Genomic DNA, 24,687 nt, shown 5'->3' on the forward strand with positions numbered 1-24,687 from the left:
TGGGTGGCTGTGGGATCACGGGTCTGCCAACCATGGGGTCGTGGCTCTGTCGATCATTAAACATAAGGCTTCAGGCAAATGCTGACTCTCTCCCTCAATGCCTTTTTACTAAAATGGGCTTTATAGTCATATCTACTTAGTAAGTTTGTATTGAGAACTAAATGTATATATAAAACAGTTGGCACAGTGCCTGGTACATGAAAAGCACAATTAATGTTAGCTATCACTATTAATTATACATCTTAATCTACACGTTTGTATTCCACCTAAAACTACAGAAATATTTTCTAAAGTTCTTAGCCTCTCTAACTCTAGTTTTTAATGGCTTGAGGGCATTTTGCTTAGTTTTGAGACTATCATTTGCAAACCGTTTCTTTTTTGTTCAAGTTTGAATGGTTTTTCTTTTCTAGATGCTAAAAGATGCAGTGCCTCCTCTTGCCACATGGGGGCATACTCCTTCTGCTCCCTTCCACCCAGAATGGGCATCCACCCAGGAAAGTACCTCTTTGATTTCATATACTAATTCTTGGTTTCATGGCTTCATGATTCATATATACTACTGATTCAAAAAGGGGCTGACCTGTCAAGAAAACGGAGCTTAGCACCTGAGGAAAAATTCCTATTGCAAATGGGGGTATCCTTGTGCAAAGAGCCTAAGACCTTTCATGTGCTTGCTTGTAACTAATTGTTGGCCAACAACTGGTTTTCTAAAACTGAGCTACAGGGGAGCTGCATCACTCGTGCATGTTATAAATGCAAATGCAGGAATATGCATTTGAAAATAAATAAGAAAAAGTACCCTCCATTTACCCATTGCCCCCTTTCTACCTTCCACTACTATCTTTTCAAAGTAGTCTTGGCTTCAACTTGCCAGAAAAGGAGACTAGTTGAAATGGAGAGAAGAGCTAATTAATTCTTGGCTTTTCATCTTCTGGGGGGCCAAGTCCTGGTGGTTTAAGGGAGAAAAAGGATTTTCAAGGGGGTGACTTTGACTCTTCAGAATTTTTTTCCTCAAGTGTAATCTTTAGAACCCACTGGGCACTTGAGACATAACTCAACCGTCAGGAAATGGGATGGTGGGAATGTGCCAACATAGTGCAGTCTATCATTTGGGAAGAAGAAAAGAAAACCAACAGCACAGGGTTCATTTAAATTTCGTAAGTTTAATGGGCTTAAATGGTCACGGCAAGGCCCATCAGCCATTTGATCCATCCTGCCTTTGGGAGAGTGCCCCCAAACTAAATGCTCCTGCCAATAACCTCATTTCTGATTATAAAGATAAAAATCATAGTAAAGCCACCTTGGAAATTCTAAAAACAGATGGAAGAAAATTTAAATCACACAGAATCACATCACCTAAAAAAATAAACAATTTGAGTTTGGTGTATTTTCTTCCATGCTGTTTCATGTGGTTTTACATAATTACGATATCATATTACATAACTGCAGACCACTTTGTTCCCACTAAACATAACCTAAGCATTTCCCCCATATGACTCAAAACCCTTAACAAGCCATTTCAAGCAATACAAATTATTATTTACATTCTCAAACCATTGGGCATATAGGCTATTTCTAATTTTTTTTTTTCTATAAATATCGCTGCAAAACCTTTAACCTATGTCAACAATCAGAAGTTTGAACAAAGTTCCCAGAAGTTGAACTGCTGATCAAGGGCTTTGATGCATTTGCCTAATTAATTTCCAGAAAGGCCATGCCATTTATACTCCCAGGAACACAGTTTCCGAGTTCTCATCATGCCATTGCTTAGTCAGCCTGGGTATTTATTTCTCTTTTCAAAACAAAAGTATTCATTTATGGAGGAAATGACATTTCCCTTACTTCGTATTTCTCTGACTACAAGTGAGGCTGAACATTTTTCATAGTTTCAGGCGTATTTCTTTCCTCTTTTCTGAAAGGTCCTCTGTCCAAATGAGGCCTCTTTAAGTAATGATAATTTGATTAGCTAATTCCCTACAGACACAGGCAATTTTCCTGTGATCCACTTATGTTTGTCACTGACTAATGAAACCTAGCTGGGAGCAGCAGGTATTATTGTAAATTAGACAGATGCACCCACCTGGCCACGTTGGCGTTTCAGCCTCCAGTTTTCAAATTCCTTTTCAAAATTCCTCAAGACAGCATAGCACCATTTAAAAAAAAAAGTGCTGTCTGCTTTATTTATGCCACTATCCGGTATGACCCCAAAAGCTACTTTTCTTTTTCAATGTCAAAACACCACTCTTTTCAAAAGCAGAGGATATATGAAAGTCTCTTGCTTTCCTTATCTGCACTCCCACCACAACCCTAAGATTCTTGTAAGCCACGCAGCAGTTTTGCAAACTCTACATATAGCAAAAAGAATCTAGTGTGGACAGACTCCTTGCTAGAGTTTCTGGATTTAGCAAATAAAAAGACAGGGGGCTCAGCTGTATTTGAATTTCACATAAAACAAACATCTTTAGTGTAAGTATGTCCCAAAAATTGCATAGGATATATTAATACTGAAAAGTATTCATTTGTTTATTTGACATTGGAATTTACTGGGTAGCCGGTATTTTATCGGACAGCCCTACTTGTGCTCAATTTAGGGTACGAGTTCTAGGCTGGAAAGAAGTTAGGCAAACTGACTGCACTCTACTCTGGAAGCAGCCATGCACTCAGTTCAGTGCGAAACCGGTCAAGGACGCCTTGGTTGGGCCATGTTTAATCCAAGGCAGGAAATGATTCCGTTGGAGATAAAGGAAACTTCATGGAAAGGTAACTGAAGTATTTATTATGCTTAATCACTAACCTTTGAGCAGAGAAGCACCTGGAGTTTAAGAAACATGATGAAAAACTTATGTGCAATCTTTGTAACTATAATAAATATTTCCATTTATCATTCTAATAATCACAAGCCACACAATTACCAGAAGGTCAAATGCCACTAGTTGTAAGAAGGCTGATTCAATTCTGCTGTCTTTCAGTCAGGGCCTGTTCTGCAGGCACAGAGCGTACTCCGTGCCTTACCTGTGATGCTTATGAATAACCAATTGCTTAGCAACAATACAGGCACAAACAGATCTGCATAACTGGTAAAAATTAAATGCACATTAGAAAAAGAGATGGGTTCACTATTAGCTATAAAGATTTCTCATCCATTAAGCAAGCCACCCACTTAAACACTGCTTGTTCCAAATATCTATTTAAGGTAAAATAATTTCTACTCTCAATCAACGGAGTCAAAATTTCCAATAAGGTTAAAACGTCCACCTACTGGATCAGTGCTTCCATTAAAGGCACAAACAACCATTTCATCAACATGAACTTATTCCTGATGAATTAGTTGTGTTCTCATAAGAAATCCCAGGTGGGTTCTCCTTCGTCCACCTTGCATTTGCGTGTGCAGCGCAAATGCCCTGGCGGGGAAAGAGATCATCACAGCTTTGGGGCATCTACCAGCAAAAGATATTTGCTTCCAAAAAGTCTCAGCACACTCATTAGAGAAATGGCATTCTGGAGAACACCGATCCTTGTGAGAGTTTTGCAAAGGACTCTCAGCCGCCCCCAAGAAAGATGGAGCCCCTCATGTAACTTATGTGGTTGTCAATTACCAGGAAACGGAGAAGCGTCTAAGAGAATAGCACCTATGGCAGGGCTCATGTCCATCTGCTATTATTAATTTAACTGCCATGGGGCTTACTTCCCCCTTTGAGGTAGCGCTGTTCTGCCACCTTCTCGAATTGAGGATAAAGATGAATAGGCTAGATACTGCATCTCCAAGTGTGGACCCTGCAGTGTCATGGGGAGAGCCTATACAATGTCAATTCTGGGGGCCCACCTGGAGCTACTGAATTAGAACCTCTGGGAGAGGGGCCCAGGAATCTGCACTGTACACTCCCTATGCCCTCCCCCAGTCCTCACTCCAAAGTAATTGTGATACAGACTAAATTTTGAGAATTAGTGTTTTAGACTGCCCAACTACCACTTTGTTCAGGTAGTCCTTTGTACCTGAAGTTACTTCAGTCCAAATATTACTGCCTGATTGGGCATCTCGAGGTAATACGCAGGGATATACCTGACCCGTAGTTATATCTGAGCACCTCAGGATACATATGACTCTTTTCTAAACAGGCAGTGGGGAAGGCAAAGAAATTTAAGACTAGAAGGTGAAAAGTAAAAGTGTTGTCTTGATAGAAACCATCATTTCCTGATATCTAAAAAAATCCTCTTTTTTTTTTTTGAAGATACAAGCCATTAGCAAGAAAGGTAACCACCCACAGAAAAACTGAAAGAAAAATAAATTCCCCCAAACTGAGGAATTCTCTCTCTCATCTTCCCTAAGTCTATATAGGGTCTATGTAAGGTCTAAGTTTACATAACCCCCCACCCATATATATATTCCATTTCTTCTCTTGTCCTAGGAGTTGGTCACCAGGAGTCAAAACATGACAGCATCGTATGAAAACCATTAGCAACTACCATCACGAGTGCACATATTGCCAGTATTCACAAATAGCATTATATTCTGCACACTACAGTAAGGAAACAAAATCTTTCTTTTATCAAAGGCCACATAACTGCAAGGAAAATATAGGGCTGCAAAGGTTAAGTGAGACCAGAATTTCATAAACATTTCTCGGTATATGGATTTTCTTGCTGTTCAGGATGCTAATAATCGACACTCGGACACAGGATAATTGCTTGAGATAACAACAAAAAAAGGAAAAGATAAGTCCAAGCCTGAAGATTTAGTGTTGGCTTTCTGTCTTTGTTACAAAGAAGGTAAGAAAGCTGAGACTTGACCTGGATGCAAAGGAGAATTTAAGTCTAAGTCTGGCTTCAGTAGGGTGAGGATGTCAGATACAGTCCTCAGTGGAGGGCAGCAGAGGCCAAAGACATCATCTGAAGGATACTGGGGGGCTGAGGAACCACCCAGGAAGGCCACAGAACCCATTTTGGAACCTTGACAGGGCCAAGAGAGACGAGGGCTTCCTGCTCCCCCAGCAAAATGCCAACACATCACCTTGGGGCGGCACCTCTATCCCCAATGTTGGAGACCAAATACCCCAGTTTAGGTCACTGGCACTGAATGCTGGCCTCTCCTGCTGGAACCACTGTCCCCTTCACTATCGAGCCATCAGCTGGCCATGCCATGGTCACCTCTAGATGCAAGGGAGGCTGGAGGTCCAACTTCTATCCTGAGAGGCAGCTTTGTCACCCACCACGACTTGCAAGGTGTGGGGAAGGGAGAGTCCCAAACATAGTCAAGGGTTTTGGAGCAAGAGCACAAAGCAGAGATGGAGGGAAGAACAGGCAAAGCTACTGCTGGGAAGCTTCATTCATGTCCGTAGGCACCTATGTCTTCAATATACTGGTCTACATTAAATTTGCACCAGACTTTCCTCTCACTGTAGAAAGACACAATAAAATGAATAGAATCAGTGGTGTAGAAATGAGGCCAACTCTATCTCCAGTTTTCTGCACGTAATCTAGTTAAGTCCCAACCTGTAGAAGTCTTAGCTTCTTTCAACTGCTGATGAGCTGGACTGGGTAGGCTTCAGGGCCCCTTGCAGAGCTAACATTCCATGCTTCCAGAACAGCCTCTGCCAGAGCCGGCCCAAACGATCGCTCATCCCAGGGAGCAAGACAGAGTGGCTATTTCCAGTGTTCACAGAACTCTATTCTAGCCCAGGAAATCCCCCAAGATGGGCATCAGGGACAAGTGATCATGAAACAAGAATGTCCACTGAATAAGGAGAAACCTATTCGACCAGAGGAATCGTCATCTCCTTGTGACCTGAAATTAAAGGCATTCTTTTTCCTTAAGACATAGTAAAGTATTTTCTGACAATACAAAAACTCCCACATATTCTAGGAAATACAGAAAACACTAATAAGCCTAAAGAAAAACTAAAAAATCATTCACTGCCCAGAGGTGACCACCTTTTAAAAATTCTGGCAATCCTTTTTATATTTATACTGTATATATTTATAGATGCACACACAACACACATTTTTTAAATTGGACCGTACTGGTCTGAAACATGACTTTATGTAGCAATGAAGTGTGAACATACTCCATATCCTAATTTTTCTCCTGAATCAGTGGATCTCAACCAAACTTCTGTTCGTTTCTAGAAGTCAAGATGGGCACAAGTCACAATTTCCAGTAGCCAAACAGAACTAAGAACACCTACTCAAGACTTTTTTTCCCTGTTAGAAGAAAAGATATGTTTATTTTCCAAACCATTTCAAAGTCAGGCACAACCAATTGCCTTCCAACTTCTTAGTGAGTTTTGGTATTTACGGTAATAAAAGCTAGCTGGATGGGAATTACAAATCGCCACTTAAAAATTGGCCCAATTTTTGGGGATCAACAGTGGTGAGGCTTAGAACCTCACCCCCCCTGTTTTGAGAGAAATCTTCTGCATCCGTGGATGTTTTATTGCCCTTGTCTAGCTCAGATTAGCACATAGTCTACAGGCACACACCTGATCATCTACAATTGCTCTCTTACAGCACTACACTGTGTTTTCTACCTTTATCTTGCATCCACCTACCACTTCAGCATTTTATTAAAAATAAAAAAATAATAATAATAAAGGGAGAAATGTGGGATCCACATATAAATCAAGTATAAAAATCAAACGAATATTCATATTTGACCTGATTGTTTATAGTTCATGATGCGTGATCAAAACCGAAAGTTTCTGTGATGAATGCCCTTGTACTGTTCACCATGTAAGAACTTATTCACTACGTAAGAATTTGGTCACCATGTAAGAACTTGTTCGTTATGCTTCAGAAGATTGGAGACTGTTGAGAATTAGGCTTGAGATGGATTAATGATTGTGCACTGAGCATTGATTGACCCCCCTATACAGAATTTTATTGTTGTTAACAACCATTTGACCAATAAATATGAGAGATGCCCTCTAAAAAAATTGTAAAGGAAAAGAAGTAATTTATGAGTTAAGCAAGAATGCTGTAAAAATGTCAGTATAAGATTAAAATGTGAATATGAGAAAAAAAAATTGGCCCAATTTTGGTTGAACTTAAAAGGGCCAATATTTCTTGTCCTGGGAGTTCTATGATCGGTATGTTACCTTCCTGCGTGGTTTCTGAGCCCTTCCTTCTTCAGGCTCACTTAAATGTTACATTGGAAAGAATACGTGTAGGAGGATGGTTCTTTTTGAAGCCTGATTTCCCGTCACATTGGAGAGCTTCCCTGTGCACCGTTTCTTCATCATGGGTCTGCAGGTCCACCAACTCCCGCAGCTGCACGCACTGCGAGGGAAAGGCCTGAGCACCTCCTGCTCGAGATTGTGTCTACAGGGCCTTGCACGGGGCCCGGTACAGAGGAGGGACCTAAACATTTGCAGAATGGAGAATGAAAGCCAATGGGATGCTCTTTTCCAGAGAAATGCCCGCACACCTCCACCCAGGACATTGTGCACATACTGTTGCAAAGTTTGTGGTTTCCCTTAAGGTTAAGAACCTGATTCTAAAATATCCTGTCCATTGACAGACCAACGTTTATTTATCCAAATGCGTATTTTATGGACATATGGATGAAGGGTCAGCAAACTATGTTTGTAAAGGTTCAGACAATAAAAAACATTTTAGAATTCTTGGGTCATTCCAACTTGGTTGCAACTACCCACCTCTGCCAAAACGTTTCCCCAAACAGCAGGCTGTATTTGGCCTGCAAGTTATACTTTGCTGACCCCTGATACAGACTATGAAAAAGCAGGATTTTTAAGATTCCTTTAAGATTCCTATCTCTTGGTCATCATGACCCTCATGAGAAATATCCCAAAGCTTTTCTGCTCTCCAAGGAACTGAATTGCCTAGGTCCGCACAGCAGCTGGTATGGATAGAACCCAGCGATGTATGAATCGTAACAGAAGTCATGGGCCAGCGTGACTTACTAGAGAGAAGAGTTCGGAGAGTGGCCACCACTGCCCCCTGGAGAAAGGGCCCTCGTGGTGTCCGTGCAGTGGTGTGCATTGACGTGTGCACTAAGGGTGGTGTCCCCGCCTTCAACACTACCTGAGCCCTGTGTGTCCCATTCACACAGGCCTGGACTTGATAAACCAATGGACGAACATGAATTCAGTGTGCCTGGATTTCCAGGAAACACTATGCTGTCAGTGGATTAGACAAATCACATGGTGGACTTTTGCACACATATCAGAGGTGCCTACTAACAGAAGACAGTATTTCAATCCAATCTTCCCCAAGGAACAAAGAGAAATTAAACAGAGCAGAGAAGAGCAGCCCCATGCGAGTGAATGAGAACCTCAGACAGGGAGAGCCTGACCCTTAGGGGCTCATACAATCACCAGCCCCCAGGACCCACGGCAGCCCAAGATGAAGCGGACCTGGCCTCATGAGCAGCCCTCCCTGCCCACTTCAGGGCCAGCTGTCACTGAGGGATCACCTACGACGTACCATGCAAGACCCCAGATGTCTAGCCACCTGGAGAACCTTTTATCTTCTTAATCCTAGAAGCAACTTGGTGAGATAAGTTCTTTCCAGACTATTTTGCAGAGAAGGAACAGGACAGCTCAGGGACCTGCCCCAACATTCTTGCTGTCAGTTAGCTGGATAGCCACCTTCCTGGCTCTGCCCTCTTTCTGCAAATAAGCAGTTACCGTCTTGCTAGGAGGGGAGTAGAATGCTCCTTCCCCATTCCTCCTGTTTCCCCTAAACTCTCTTGGCCTTTTGTCCTGCTCTTCACACCCCCTAGAGACAGAGTGAGCCTCCTGAGAGGAGCCGGACGGGCATGGTCCAGCCTCCTCCCTCTTGCCGTGAATGCCAGGGTGCCCTCGGGTAGCATGACTTCTGGTCTAGTCATCCACGCTGCAAGTTTACAGGCCCACAAGGCCCCCCCAGATGTGTCTGTGAGTCGGGTGGGAAGTTGGCCTAATGTTGCAGTTCGCCCTTATGAGTCCCACTATCGATATGTATCAGAGCCATTGCCTCTAATGTAACTTTCGCTGGTAATGAAGGTGAAATTTTTATTTTTATCTGCCTCCTTTGCTGCTTCTAGCTGATTCGGAACTAAGATGGGAAAGACCGAGGTGCTCAGCTTTTGGCCTCTTCAAACCCAACACCAGACCCCAAACCTGACAGAGTCCCCAGAGCACAGTGGTCAGTTTGGAGGGAAACATGGGACTCGGGGCAGCCAGTCAGAGCCCTTGGTCCATGGATAGCACCCATGGGCACGGCCCTGGGCCCACCTTCTCCTGCAATGCTCTCTGCCCATGTCCGGCAAACCCCCAGGCCCCAGGGTACAGTGGCACCCTGGGCATGAGGTCTGGCCACCTTAACCACTCAGCCCCAGAGAGCAGCCGATCTGCTTGACCCGGTCAGTCCTGGTCCTTGATCAGCCCCATTTCAACCCTGCCCGAGACCCCGTCCGAAGGAGAGGAGCGGGTTCAGGAAGAGAAAGGCAGTGTGCGCAAGTGGGCACAGGTCTCCTGCATCTTCCTCGCCTTTCCCGCAAGGCAGGCCTGCCTCGCCAGCACCGAAGGCTCCCAGACACTGATCGGATTCAAGAAAATGACAAACAGAGGAACAAGAGGGTATCTGGGGTTAGGACAGGGGCGTGAGTTGCATCTCAACTGATAAGTTTGAGCAGGAAGACATTCCAGCAGGTAAAGTGCGGGAGCAAATGGCACAGCGTTCCACAGGTTCAGCTGAGAAAGGCCCCTTTCTAAGGGAGAGAATGGAGGTTGTGACAAAGTGCATTCTGCCAAGAGAACCTGCAAGGGGCAGAAGCGCCATTTTAAGTAAGAACCATCCCTGTGTTAGCATAACTTACAGAAAGGGGAAGCCACAGGCAGGCCCTAATGGGTATTCAGGGCGAGGTGGGCTCACTTAGAACCATCCTGAGCTTTTGGCCAAGGATCAATTAGCATATCATTCATTGAGATGCTAATAACCTGCACTCATGTAAATGCTACTAAATGTTGGCCTTGAAAAGTTTGTTGTCTTAATTAGCTAAATATTTCCCCAGCAATATTTTCATGCTATTAATCTGTGCAAGAAACATCTCAGAGTGCAAAGGTAAACTGCCACCCCCACTGTGAAGAAAAACCACCACTATAAGAACAGGGTCCCCACTGACAAAGAGAAATCACTCGGTCCCACCTTGAGCAGACTCCATGAAAAAGACAGTAGGCACATTTCAGGGAGTGGACAGTGGGAAGCAGACCGCTGGTCCTGTTGGAGGGCACGTGGTGGAAGGTGTGGCCTGCAAACTGCCACCACCTCCCCATTCACCAGGTGATTTGGACACAGGAGGTACCTGGTTCCATTGCCAGGATTAACGGGGAAGAAACCTACAGGGACTATGCGTACCCAGAAGTTTCACCTTTTTTAGCATATGCGTTGTATGCCTGTGTGCGTGTGTGTGTGTGTGTGTGTTTGTGAGAGAGGAGGGAAGGAGAGACGACACACACATGGGCTCCCATGCAGCTTATGGTCAACTTATTTGAGGTGGTCTGGCAGTTTCTCCCAATCCTCCTCTGGGGACTGTCAATCAAAGCAAAGGATGGACTGTGGGTGGGCAGGCTGGCCGAGGGCACCCGGTCTCCCAGCAGCCACAAACCAGGGAGACACAGGGAGAGCATGGACCTGGCTCTCTGGAGCATTCCTCCTCCACCTCTTCAGGCTTCTCTCTTTCCCTTTTCCTCTGAGGAAAATAAAGAGGATGCTCTACCTGACTGCCTGGAAAGGGGCAGGAAAGAGCATTTCTGGGGGATGAGAGCCTGGGTCCATTCAAAGCTTCTCCGCCCACCTGAGTTCATATTCCAGCCTTACCATTCCTGGTTATGCACCTTTGGAGATGCCACTTCATGCTCCCTGTGCCTCAGTTTCCACGTTTGCCAAATAGATGATCCTGTTTTCAGGGAGCTGATGAGTGGATGTGGGACTGCCTGGCTGGCTCATAGAAATGCAAAACCAACCACGTTTTGGTAGGTACCACAGTGAACTTACGTTTGTGAAAATGTAAAAGAACAGCTAATGGCATGCCTAGCACACCTAACCCATTCTTAACTGAAATCTAAAAGGGCAGGAGGTCCGTGGTGGAGGAGAAAAAATTACATTATGATAGGATGTGATGCGCAATCTTCAAGAAATGTCAAATCCCAATTCTTCATGTGGGCAGAGTAGAACCACGCCTTGGCCATAAGTGCACACTTTTTAAGGTCCACGCACACACTGACATTTTCAACTTTCAGAAAGGATCACCTGCTGCTAAAGATAACAGAGACTTTCCATCAATAAAAGGAGAGGACTGTGCCCTTTAAGACTGCCTGCCTTGTTTTGGAATGCAAAGTAAATTCTTTTTCCTTTCCTTTTCTTTCTTTTTTAAAAAAATAGATTTATTCATCTAATGTAGTTTACTTAGGGTAGCATTAATTCCAGTTTAGAAACTTCCTAAACAATCTTACAACCAGGGTAATGGGGATAAAGTAGGTCACTAGCTTCCCTGAAGTGTGCTTCTTGGCTGCTTATTATCCATGGAAACTAGGATAGAGAAAGAGATATAGAAAGAGAGAGAAATGGTATACGCACAAACATAAATATACATAAGTATAAGCACAATCTATACACTACATATATATTTGATGCTATTTCATCAAGCCATTATATTTCCATTTTCAGGTTTAATATTTTTTAAATTGTACATATATAAAAATGATTTTTAGAAACCTTCAAACTGATACTTAATGGCTGATGAAACAGCATCGAACAACTATTTGTGGGGAAGAATAAGCGCCACTTTTTTTTGGTATCATTAATATACAATCACATGAGCAACACTGTGGTTACTAGATTCTCCCAATTATCAAGACCCCCCACACACCCCATTACAGTCACTGTCCATCAGTGTAGGAAGATGCTGTAGAGTCACTACTTGTCTTCTCTGTGCTATACTGCCTTCCCCGTGCCCGTCTCCCTATGTTATGTGTGCTAATCATAATGCCCTTATTCCCCTTCTCCCTCCCTTCCCACCCACCCTCCCCAGTCCCTTTCCCTTTGGTAACTGTTATTCCATTCTTGGGTTCTGTGATTCTGCTGCTGTTTTGTTCCTTCAGTTTTTGCTTTGTTCTTATGCTCCACAGATGAGTGAAATCATTTGGTACTTGTCTTTCTCTGCCTGGCTTATTTCACTGAGCATAATACCCTCTAGCTCCATCCATGTTGTTGCAAGTGGTAAGATTTGTTTTCTTCTTATGGCTGAATAAGATTCTATTGTGTAAATGTACCACATCCTCTTTATCCATTCATCTATTGATGGACACTTAGGTTGCTTCCATGTCTTGGCTATTGCAAATAGTGCTGTGATAAACTTAGGGGTGCATACGTCTTTTTGAAACTGGGATCCTGCATTCTTAGGGTAAATTCCTAGAAGTGGAATTCCCCTGTCAAATGGTATTTCTATTTTTAGTTTTTTGAGGAACCTCCATACTGCTTTCCACAATGGTTGAACTAGTTCACATTTCCACCAGCAGTGTAGGAGGGTTCCCCTTTCTCCACATCCTCGCCAGCATTTGTTGTTCCTAGTCTTTTCTGTTAGCCATACGAACTGGTGTGAAGTGATATCTCATTGTACTTTTATTTGAATTTCCCTGATATTTAATGATGTGGAGCATCTTTTCATTTGCCTATTGGCCATCTGAATTTCTTCTTGGAGAAGTGTTTGTTCAGATCCTCTGCCCATTTTTTAATCAGGTTACTTGCTTTTTGGGTGTTGAGGCATGTGAGCTCTTTATATATTTTGGATGTCAACCCCTTATTGGGTCTGTCATTTATGAATATATTCTCCCATCTGTAGGATGCCTTTTTGTTCTGCTGATGGTGTCCTTTGCTGTACAGAAGCATTTTACCATGATGTAATGCCATTCATTCATTTTTTATTTTGTTTCCCTTGCCCAAGGAGATGAGTTCAGGAAAAAGTTGCTCATGTTTATATTTAAGAGATTTTTGCCTGTTTTCTTCCAAGAGTTTTATGGTTTCATGACTTACATTGAAGTCTTTGATCCATTTTGATTTTACTTTTGTGTATAGGGTTAGACAGTAATGCAGTTTTATTCTGTTGTATGTAGCTGTCCAGTTTTGCCAACACTAGATAAGCACCACTCTTTAGTCCCTAGATTTGACCATAATCACCGGTATGAAGGGAAATGGCCAGGAGGAAAACTGGTTTCTGGCAATGAACCAACCCATCAGAATGCAGCTCCCAAGAGGAAAACACATCTCTTTACCATTTCTGGTTAAGGTTTTGGGGCCACCGTGCCTTCCAGGTGAGGCTGTCTCTGTGTAACGCACCCAGTGGGGCACTTGGCCAAGAGGCCCACCTGCCTGGCAGGGCTCCCCGTGGATCATGGGGCGGGGAAGCTGCATTTTCTGCTTTCTGAGACAGACGTGTTGGGTCACAGGGGAGAGGGAGGCAAAGGTAACCTGCTGGCCTGAGGCTGCTGGCAGCAAACAGAGGGAGGAGCAAATCTGGTTCTGGGATGGCAAGAAGAAATGAAATTAGAAATACAGCACAGTGGGACTCAGCAGTGAGAGTGGTGTGGGCACAGAGGCTGGTGGGCCTTGACTGGGGCCACGATCAGATTTAACAGGGCAGAGCAGAATGTTCGCCGGGCTGGGAACAGACTCCCTCACGCTGTTCCTGCTCCGACAGAGACCACAAGGGACACATGAAGATGGCTTGGTTCCCAGCAGGAAAGCACACCCAGCAGAGGCTTAGAGAAGGGGTGGGAGGGGGAACATGGCTGGTGAGGGTTCTGTATTCCTCCAGTTTCAGCTAAAAGCAGAAATGCCTTGCTAAAAATGAGGGCTTCCAAAGGACAGTCTCTCCAAGGGACGTTCAGATCACTACTGACCACGAGTGTGAAAAAGGACCACAGGCTGAAGGACGGGCATCAGTTACCCTCACCCTCACTGCAGCCCCCATTTCACAAAGACAAGTGGGGGGCTGAGACCCTGTGTGCATGAGGAGCTGTCTGTGAGCACACGGATGGTAGGGGACCCTGCCTGAACCCAGGCCAAGTTCATAGCCTTTCACAGTGGTTCTCAAACTTGAGCATGCAAAAATAAACAAACACACATAAATAAATACATCGCAACAAAAATCCCCACTCGGGGAGCTTGAGCAAAGTACAGATACTTGTTTTCATTTTGACAGCATGTCCACTAAAATTGGAAAGATACAGAGAAGGTTAGCATGGCCCCTGGGCAGGGATGACACCCAAACTGATGAGCCAGTCCATATTTCTGAAATAGGGAGTCACTAATCAACTGACATAAGTTTTCAGTTAAGTGAGATAAACAAGCTGTAGAGATCTGCTGTACAACAGCGTACCAACAGTCAACAATAGGGTAGGTCTCATGTTAAGTATTCTTACCATAATGAAAAAAAATTTTTTTAAGAAATAAAACCTAAATAACTTATATAAAAATCTCATTAAAAAAATTTTTTTAAGTGCAGATTCTTGAAAATTCCTCATAGACCTGGGCAGGACTCAGAGTCTGCAGGTGTGACAGACACTTAAGGTAACATAGTTTAGAGGAGAAAGAAGGACCCAGGAAAACACAACGGAAGCCTGTGAGGAACGGTCTCCCCATCTTGCTGGGTCCGGCCCAGATCTCCTGCCACCTGTTCACCAGGCATCTTCCCTCTGGGCTCCTAGCATCATGATCACCTTGTCCTGAGTGGAACATACCAACTAATATCCAAAGCATGGTCTCCCTCTTGTAACTTCTCCTAGGATGACAGTTCCATAATCTCCCCCATTTACCAAACCAGCAACATGGGAACAAGTGAGGGCAGAAAGCCCACGGAAATCGCTCTGAGAAACCCTGTTCCGGGAGACCCACGGAGAAACCTGGGTACAGGGGTGACGCAGAGAGGCGGCGTGGAGGTGTGCTCTGCCCAGGGGACGACCCTGCTCACACGGTTCCTGAGTCCAGCCCAAAGAACAGGAGCAAGAACAGAACATACAACGCGGACAGAAGTTATTGTTGTTATTATTGCTAATATTGAAGTTATTAGCGTGTAGTGTTTACCCCAGCGTAAACCATCTGAGGTGGCAAGTTCTTACCTTCCCACCAAAATCTGTCGCACATTATGCCCCTGCAGCCCCGAGCCTGCAGAGAAGTTAGGCCTGGGCTCAGCAGAGCATGTAGGAGGGCCGCGCCAGAGGCAGGTAGCCGGGGGTGGGCTGCAGAGAGCAGAGCGCCTGCTGCCATGGCAACCCGGGATCAACCAGGGATGGCAAAGAAGGTGCGCTGCCTAATGGAAACCCAGGCAACGTTTTAACACAAACACCAAGGAGGTTAATGCTCAGTTAGTTTTCCTCCTGTCCTCTTTCCACCCCTTTCTTATATGTTACCGAGTGGCTTTAAACCACCGCCTTTCCCCTCCAAAAAAAATTACCACCAAAGATGAGGTTTTTGATAAACCACAGAGCTGAATCTCCCTCCCCCACGCCACACTCGAGCACAAAGCAACCTACAATCCAGGTTCCCTCTGTTAGTATCTGTCTTATGGGTAGTAACTAACCATCTCAAAGACAATTGTGTTTGTGCAAAAGACTCTTAGGAATGCACTGGCTTCACAATCGCCACTTCCCTGCAGACACCCAGGACAAAAATTCTCGCACTATGATATAACTGAAAATGACTGGGAGGGTTTTTAAAGGCAGATTCCCTGACCCCATCTCAAGGTAACTGATTTCAGCAAATCAGGGGCAGAGCATAAGCATCTGTATTTTTTTTCTAGCACCCCAGGGAATCCTGATGTAAAGAGATCAAGCTCCACCCTGTGAGAAATGTGGACCAACAGGTTCAGGCTTTTCCCATAGATTTGTCCTTCACAAGACGGCTGAGCTCAGCTGAGCCTGGATGGCCAACGGCCTGTTGCTCACCAAATAAGCCACGGACTGAAGGGGTTAACAGGTGACCCCTCCCCCTGTTCACCAAGGGCGAGTTCCCTAACACATGCTTCTGACTGTGATGGATGCACATGGAAGACACCTCCTAGCATCCCCGGTATCAAGGCATGCCTTCTCCAAGTTGCAAGGTGGAACAGGAAAGCAAATACGCGCATAACCCAAAAATATTCACAAGTGAACTCACCACTTATAAAATTAAGATCCCACTCAAAAATTCCCTCCCCGCCTAATGGCTTAAAGGAAGTCCTAAACAGCCTTTTACATCAGTCTTAGTGATCATGAACATGTCTGTATTTTCATTTTACTGTCCAATTTATGGAAGCGTCAAGTCCCAAGTCTTAAAAAGATATAAGTTCATGACGCACAAGGAAGTGATACTGAAAAGCAGCTTCCCGCCTGGCAGAATGTGGGACACACAGTGTTTGGGGAAGGACTGAAGATGAGACATAAGCAGAAATGTTTTCCAAGTTGAAATTTCTACTAGATCTATGTCTCTTCCCAGCAAGATTAAAGATTAAGATAAAACCAAACTGCCCTCCACAACAACTAGAAAATGGCAGAGGAAGAAGACAAAAAGGGCTTTAACGCACACCTCAGCTTGCAACAAGGAGAGGGAATCATTACTGGTAAGGCAGTGACACACCACAGCCTAAAATAAACACCGAATCCAGAGGCAGCCTCGGGATTAACAAGGGTCCCAAGAATAGGTTCTGGATATTACTGCCCACACTGGGCAGAGGTGAGTCTTGTGCCGCACAAGGCAAGGGGTGAATCCCATGAATGTGAGAGTCATGCAATTCTGTCGCTGTGCAGAAGGTGGACTTGGGGGAAATGTACCCAGCTGCACAGACAGACGAAAAGGAGGCTTCCGTGTTTCTGCCTGGTTTCAGGAGGGAAACGAAAAAGCTTTAAGAATAACCAAGTGTGGGCTTTTGCCTTGAACAGTCTGGGGCTCTGAGTTTCTACTTTCTGTGTGGGCTAGGAAAACCCCAACCAAGACATCACTGTAAAAACTGCTCCAGGCTAACGTTACTATAAAGAGGTCTTACAGAAACAAATGCCAAACCCCGCTGAAGGGTTCTCCCATGAACCAGGACACTGAGAATCCTTAAGGAAAAGTACAGCCCACCAGAGAAGAACTGATGCCAAAAAGTTACACAGCCCAGGAGAAAACCACAGACCACACACCACGGGTGGGAGTCGGTGCACACACGAGGGAGGGGCACGTCCTTTATATAATAGGCTTACAATTTAAAATATAATATAAGATATGTGTCACCTGATTAAAGACATACAAGAAGAAATTAAAGCCATAAGAAAAGAACCACGGGTAACAAAGAAAAAGCAGATGTAGTAAAAAGAACCTACAAGGACAACAAAAAATATATAGTCACTTCAATGAAAAACTCAACATACAAGTTAAATGGTAGGTTAGACTCAGTTCACTGACGGTCAGTGAACTAGAGAACAGACCACAGAGAGACAGAAGGATGCACAAGAAGAAAATTTTAAGACACATGGAAGATAAATAAGAACACAGACTATACATTTAATAAGTGTTGTGCAAGAACAGACAGAATAGGAGGGAGAGGTAAGCTGAAGTGATGGTTTTTAAAAACTTTCCAGTAATAAGAATAGTAATTCATTTTAAAAGAAGTACTCTAAGTCTGAGGCAGAACAATAAATACACACACACACAAAACCACATTATATTGAAACTGAAAAAACACCAAAGACAAATGAGAAAAATGCACAGCAACCAGAAAGACAGAAAACTGAAATAAGGTTACTGTCACATACTTTTCTATAATGCTTACAGAGACCACAGCATATAAAACAATTCTTTAGTCTGATGGAAGCAGTCCAACTGGACAACATGGAATAATGTTGGCAACATGAAAAAGGAAATAAAAATTTCTGTCAACCTAGACATGTAAATGCAACTCAATTTTTTTTCAAGAGTCAGAGAAAAATAAACATATCTTTAGATGACTCTAAGAGATTTTACCCCCATGGATCCTAAGTGGAGAAATATAAAAGGAAAAATGAAAGAGAATCCAGAAAGGAGTGCAATGCAAGGAGCAACAGTGAGCAAAGAAATCAACAGAAATGTTGGAAAATAGAGGCAACCATTGATTATATAAAACAATAATAATAATAATAAGCTAGACCTTATTAAAACTGAAAATTTCTGTTCCGCAAAAGACAATATCAAGAATGAGAAGAGAAGCCACAGACAAGGAGAAAATATTTGCCAAAGACACATGTGAAAAGGATTGTTGTCTAAAATATACCAGGAACTCTTAAAGCTGAATGATAAGAAAACAAACCACCCAATCAAAACATGTTCTAAAGACTTGAAAGGACACCTCACAAAAGAATACATACAGATGGCAAATAAGCATATGAAAAAATAGTCACAAGATCTGTCATCAGAGAAATGCAAACAACACCAGGGAAATTAGAACAAGATATTACCACACACCGATCAGAATGGTCAAAATCCAGAACACTGACACCACCAAACGCTGATGAGAATGTGGAGCAAGAGGAACTCTCATTCTTTGCTGGTGGGGATGCAAAATGGCACAGCCACTTTGGAATACATTTTTGTGGTTTCTTACTAAACATACACTTCTATACAACCAAGCAAGTATGCTCCTTCAGTAGGTGAATATATAAATATACTGTTATACCTTCAGAAATGGAATATTATTTAGCACCAGAAAGAAATGAGTTATGAAGCCATGAAAAGACATGGAGGAAACCTAAGTGAAATCAGCCAATCTGAAAAGGCTACATACTGTATGTCTTCAACCATATCACATTCTGGAAAAGACAAAACTATGGAGACAGTAAAGAGATCCCTGGCTGCCAGGGGGGAGTGGTTAACAGGTAAAGCACAGAGGATTGTGGGGGCAGTGAAAATACCCTATTGATACCATAATGATGGACGCATGTCATAACACATTTGTCTACACCCACAGAATGTACACCATCAAGTGTGGACCCTAATGTAAAGTATGGACTTTGGTTGATAATAAAGTATCAGTGTACGTTCATCGGTTGTAACAAACAAACCACTCTGGTGGGAGATGTTGAGGCTATGAATGAGGGGGCAGAGACTATATATACAGGGAACCTCTGTCCTTTCAGTTTAATGTTGCTGTGAAGCTAGTAATACCCTAAAAAAATAAAGTCTAAAGTTTGAAAAAAAAAAAGTAACAATATTAGTGACTAATTTGCAGGTATTAAAAAAAGGAGGGAACTAAACTGTAGAAAAATAACAACATGGAATATGACAGGATAAACCAAGTTAAAGCATTCTAAGGTCCTAAAAGATTATTTGGGAGGAAGATAGAGATACTGATTAATTCTGAATATTATTAAGTCAAAACTATACATGCTAAAAAAGTGAAAGTAGACACTCAAAAGGAATTGAGTTAAAAACTTCCAAACTAAGAAAGGGGAAAGAAAAAAAGGGGAAGATATAGAAAAGCTGGTAAAACCAATCAATTACCAAAAAACGGGGAAGAAAATGCATGGTAAATAGAAAGAATAATATAAAATACAGGGAGGCAGTATAAATATTGGGCAAGGCCACACCAACATCCACATGTCTCCAAGGTGAACAGCCTCTGGTGTGTGGGTGAAGCACACATGTACACACACATACACATTAGATACAAGATGGTATTACTGGGAGAGTATGGAAGGGGATTAGAATATGCTACCCCCAAATACACCATTTGGCATATTTTTTGAGCTTACGGCCACTGAAGAAGAACTGTCTACTCTCTCCCTTTCTGCCTAAAAGCAGGGCATAAATGTTCCTTTGTAAACGTGACATAAACTTTCATTTGCAAAGGTGCTTCCCCTCCTTCTACCAGAAAAAGGGAAACACCAGAGATGACTCGAGTCTGCATAAGACACCTTACCAAATAATGCACATCTACCACTTGTTTCCTTTATATATCTTCTTCCCACAATTTATGATCCCAAGCAGCCCAAATCTTTTTTCTTTACCTAGTCGTTTCTCCACAATTCACTACTCTTTGTTAAAATGGTATATGAACTCTTAATCTTAACCACTTCCTTGAGTTTTTATGTCTTTTCTGTGGAGCCCACCTGCATACAAAATTAAAAATAAACTTTTATTTTATGCTTTCTCCTCTTCATCTGTCTTTTGTCAGTTTAATTCAGTCCCTAGTTACAGAACATAAATAAAAGAGTAAAGTTTTTTTCTCCCTCTTCTACATTATCAAATTATCAAGGAACAAATAATCCCAATCCCACCCTAACTATTCCACAGAATTAGTGGGGGGAAAACAGAAGGAAAATCCCCCAACTCTGGATGAGGCTGCTATTATCTTAATATTTAAACCAGAGAAATACAACATAATATTTTAGACCCTACTCATTTAAGAACATAGATGCAAACTACTATAAAAAGGATAAAAAGGAACTATTTTCATTTCACTCCTAGGAATTTACCTGAAGAAAAGAAGATCCCAGATTTAAAAAGACATGTGCACCCCTATGTTTATCACGGCACTATTTACAGTAGTCAAGATAAGGAAGCAACCTAAGTGTCCATCAGTAGATGAAGGGATAAAGAAGATGTGGTACATATACACAGTGGAATATTATTCAGCCATAAGAAGAAAACAAATCCTACCATTTGCAACAACATGGGTGGAGCTAGAGGGTATTATGCTCAGTGAAATAAGCCAGGCGGAGAAAGACAAGTGCCAAATGATTTCACTTATTTGTGGAGCATAACAACAAAGCAAAACTGAAGGAACAAAATGGCAGCAGACTCACAGATTCTAAGAAGGGAGTAACAGTGACCAAAGGAAAGGGGGTGGGTAGATGGCTAGGCAGGGAGGGAGAAGGGGATTAAGGGGCATTATGGTCAGCACACATAATGTAGGGAGGTCACAGGCAAGGCAGTACAGCACAGGGAAGACAAGTAATGATTCTAGAGCATCTTACTACACTGATAGACAGTGACTGCAACAGGGTGTTGGGGGGGGACTTGATAATATAGGTAAATGTTGAAACCACAATATTGCTCATGTGAAATCTTCATAAGATTATATATCAATGATACCTTTAAAAAAAGGAACTATCTTTAGTATCTATCAAAGGTATCTGTCAAAAATCTATAATGAAGATCATAGTAATGGTAAAACAAAGAAATGTTCTCTGTAACACTCATGTGATAGGCAGAATTCTAAAGACAGCACCTAAGATACTCCTCTCCCCCTGTGAACACACCTTGCATAATCCATGGGACTGTGACCATGATGGCTTTCACTCCATGATTAGGCAAAACTGACCTAAGAAAGGGAGATCAGCCGGGTGGGCCTGACCTAATCACACAAGTTCCTTAAAGGAAAGAGTTTCCTCCAGGTGGTCCCCAAAGAAGAAGTCAGCAATTTATCTGGGAACAGGCTCAGGAATGTGCATTTGAAGGGGGCACCCCCAAATAAATGAGCCCCAACGCTGTCATCCCTGAATGGTAACAGTGGACATAACAAGAAAGCACCAGATGGCATCTGCTGACTGGCGAGGTCTGGGCATTTATCAAGATGTCCATCTGGAAGCATCTTGGATTAGGAGCTGGTGCTTAAAGGGGAGAAAAGCAAACTTTTCCTCTCCTGCTTCAGGTTCTGCAGCTGGGGCCCTGGACATCAAGATGATCAAAGACAGGTCAACAGGAGAAGAACAGAGTTTAACATGTGCAGCACACATACATCCAGCAGAAACTCAGTGATGACTAACTCAGAGGGTGCTTAGAACTTAGGGCTTATGCAGCATGTTAATAAAGAGCAACAGATTTGCAGAGAAGTAACAAGACAAAAGAAAAGGGAGTTGGCTTTTAGGGATGATAAACTGTGAGGCGGTAAATACGTGGAGGAACTAATGGCCGGTAAGGGTTGCTTGAGTAAGGTCTGTTACATAGACTCCTTTTGGTGCCTTTTCTAGGCTGGCAAGAGTCTCTGGCAATGAAGAGCCCTTCTGCCTCTTCTGGCATAAGGAGGGCCCTTTCCCAAGGGGAATTTTACATCCTGTTTTTTGCTAAGAAGGGGTAGGCCAGAGAGCCCTTCCTGTATATACTATTTCTCAAGTCTCCAGCTCCAAATAATCAATTTGCCAAACTGGCATATTATAGGGTGGCATGCTCTGATCCCCCACATTCTCATAAATCAGTGTACTTATTAAATATGGAATTCTGGGCTGCTTTTCCAGAGAATCTGATACTGTGAGCCAGTGGCAGATTCATTTTTTTTTTATTGCATTTCAACAAATTGATTTTCTTAATACAAAAAGAGCATAGAGAAGAAAAGAAAATGGTATGTAATCCCCCGGCTCAGATAATCCTTGCTGACATTCAAAAACATACACGTAACACAGGTACATGGTTAGAAATGCAAACAGAAGAGCTACGGTTGATATAAATACTACGAGTGCCCCTCACCCACCCCACATCTCTCTTCCCAAGGTAACCAGTGAGGACAGATTCTAATGTCCTCTTCCAGAAAAAAATACTACATTCATTCCAGGACATATGTCCTTTTCAAGAGTTGTTTTTTTTTTTTAACCCAAAAGGAGTGATATTGTTTTCAGTTTTGTAGTGTGCTTATCTTTTTTGCTTAATATAACGTGTAGGTTTTTCTACATCTGCATTTTTAAAACCTATCTTGTTCATTTAAATAGGTTTAAAGTAGGGAAGGGATCACATTTTCAATTGGGGCTTAGGGTGACTCTAATGTAGGAGGGTAAGCACCCCACACTGGGAAACTGGGCACTCTGGTTGCAGTGGCCGTCCCTACAGAGCCTTTGGAAATGCCCTACAAGTCTCCCTAATAAGCAGAGCCCTGGAATACCTCTGAACATCCTGCATTTCCATAATACCTCTAAGCATCCTGTCAGTACAAATGGACAAATATTCCTGTCCAGACTCTGCCAATCCACCTGCAAGGGTCTCAGGATGACTGCCAGGAGGTGGAGCAGCATAGGCCAGGAAACTGTTCTCAGCTTTACTCTGAAAATGGAGAGCCCAGAGGCAATCCACGCATCTGCAAAGCATCACGGGTAGACCTCCAAATCGCCACTCATCCATTTTTTATCTTGGTTCAATGCCAAAGCCAAGGGGGCAGCCAAGAGACTGGTCCTGCACTGCCCCAGACGCTCTCCCCCTCCTCCACAGGCCACACTCCCCTGCAGATTTCTAGCTGACTGCTAAGTGCCTCCCGAGATAATGTTGCTACTGACTGGCCTAAGCCTCATTTTGCAGCTGCACTTACCTTTGAATCAGGAAAGTTTGCCTGCTAATGAGCCTATGATATCCTTCACCTAATTACCTCCCCCAAAATCCTCAGCAGTCCCCCCTCCCTGGCTGCAGCAGTGATGCATGTCACTGGGCCACCTGCAGGTGGAGAGGGAAAGGAAAGATGCCGGTATTGGTGTTTTTACCCCTGCCCTGGAGCTGGGGGAAGGCAGGTGATCCCACCAGCAGACAGAGTCCTGAAGGTGAAGGCGCTGGAAGCTGAGACCCATGTCCCTGGGCCTTCTGGGGTGTGTCCCCAGCTCTCCACTCATACCCCACCCCCATGCTCTGTGGGTGCCTTCCCCTACATGGGAAAGCCTGGATACAGGTGTGCTCTCCTGGCGCCCCAGGGATGCTCAAGGAACTAGGAAGGCACAACTCACCAACCCCACCAGATTTTTGGACTTGCCTGTCCTCCTGCACTGAGGATGCAGCAACCTGGGGGCGGGGGGCGCACCTTAACTGGCTACGGTACAGGTGAGAAAGCAGCTACGCAGAGTGAAGAAAGCAGATGCAGAGCAGAAATGTAAGGTCTTCCTGGGGCGGCAGCGAAGAATACATAAGCACGTGCCAAGAGCTTCACACCTCCTAATCCCAGTCCGGAGACGCACTCCAAGTGATCTCAGCACCCTTGGACTCTGTGTCCTTAAAATATATTCTCTTCTTCCTCCAGCAAAATAGGAGTGATTTAGAGGCAGTTTCCTTGATCAAGAACTGCAGTTAGGATAAAGTCTTGCTAGCTGATGGGGGAACAAGAGCTAGCAGGTTGGAAATAACCACTTAAATGTTTGCCCAGGGAAAGGAAGCCTAGGAGACAGGGGAGTGTGGATGATTTTTGCTCCAAAGCAGAGATCAAAGTCGAGAGTCCACTCTGCATTCCCTGCTGGATGCAGGGCCGTCCATCCTGTCTTTCTCCACCCCAGACCCAAGCAGTTACACCTCTCAAAATGTGGTGCCTGAATGGTGGGAGAGCTCCCTCTTCAGCAAGGCTGAATGCTCAGTGGATGGAGAGCTGGGCATCCATTTGCACGGCTGTTGTTGGGATGCTGAGCAAAGCTCAGGTGTGAGAAGGAAGGAGAAACGCCTGCAGCCTGGTGATTCGAGGTCCCATAAATCACTCCTGTTTTGCAGGTAATTCAAGGTCCTCTAAATCACTCCCGTTTTGCTGGTGAAGGGGCTGATACAGGAGCTGGAAGTTACCAGTCCAGAGAGAGAATTTAAGCATCTGTCTCCTACTTTCACCTTCAAAACTTGTTTCCAAAACCACCAGGGACAGCTGTGCAAGGGAGAGCGTGCCGTGGACAAGCGAGCAGGTGCTCGTGACAGGAGGATGCGGCAGTGACCTGGGTGCTGTCTGTACTGATCATTCCTAGCAAGGGCCCCGGC

The 24,687-nt window shown here is 43.6% G+C and overlaps 1 protein-coding gene and 1 non-coding gene across 14 annotated transcripts in view; one reads left to right on the forward strand and one right to left on the reverse strand.

Moving 5' to 3' along the window:
- The window catches only part of SLC39A11 (solute carrier family 39 member 11), a 369,910-nt gene that overhangs the window by 133,326 nt on the left and 211,897 nt on the right, over positions 1-24,687 (reverse strand). The window lies entirely within an intron of this gene.
- On the forward strand, positions 14,180-14,288 carry LOC118968200 (U6 spliceosomal RNA). The gene has a single exon (XR_005055729.1). It is a non-coding gene; the product is annotated as a U6 spliceosomal RNA (small nuclear RNA).

Source organism: Manis javanica, chromosome 4 (genome assembly GCF_040802235.1).
Source record: "Manis javanica isolate MJ-LG chromosome 4, MJ_LKY, whole genome shotgun sequence".
Lineage (NCBI taxonomy): Eukaryota > Metazoa > Chordata > Mammalia > Pholidota > Manidae > Manis > Manis javanica.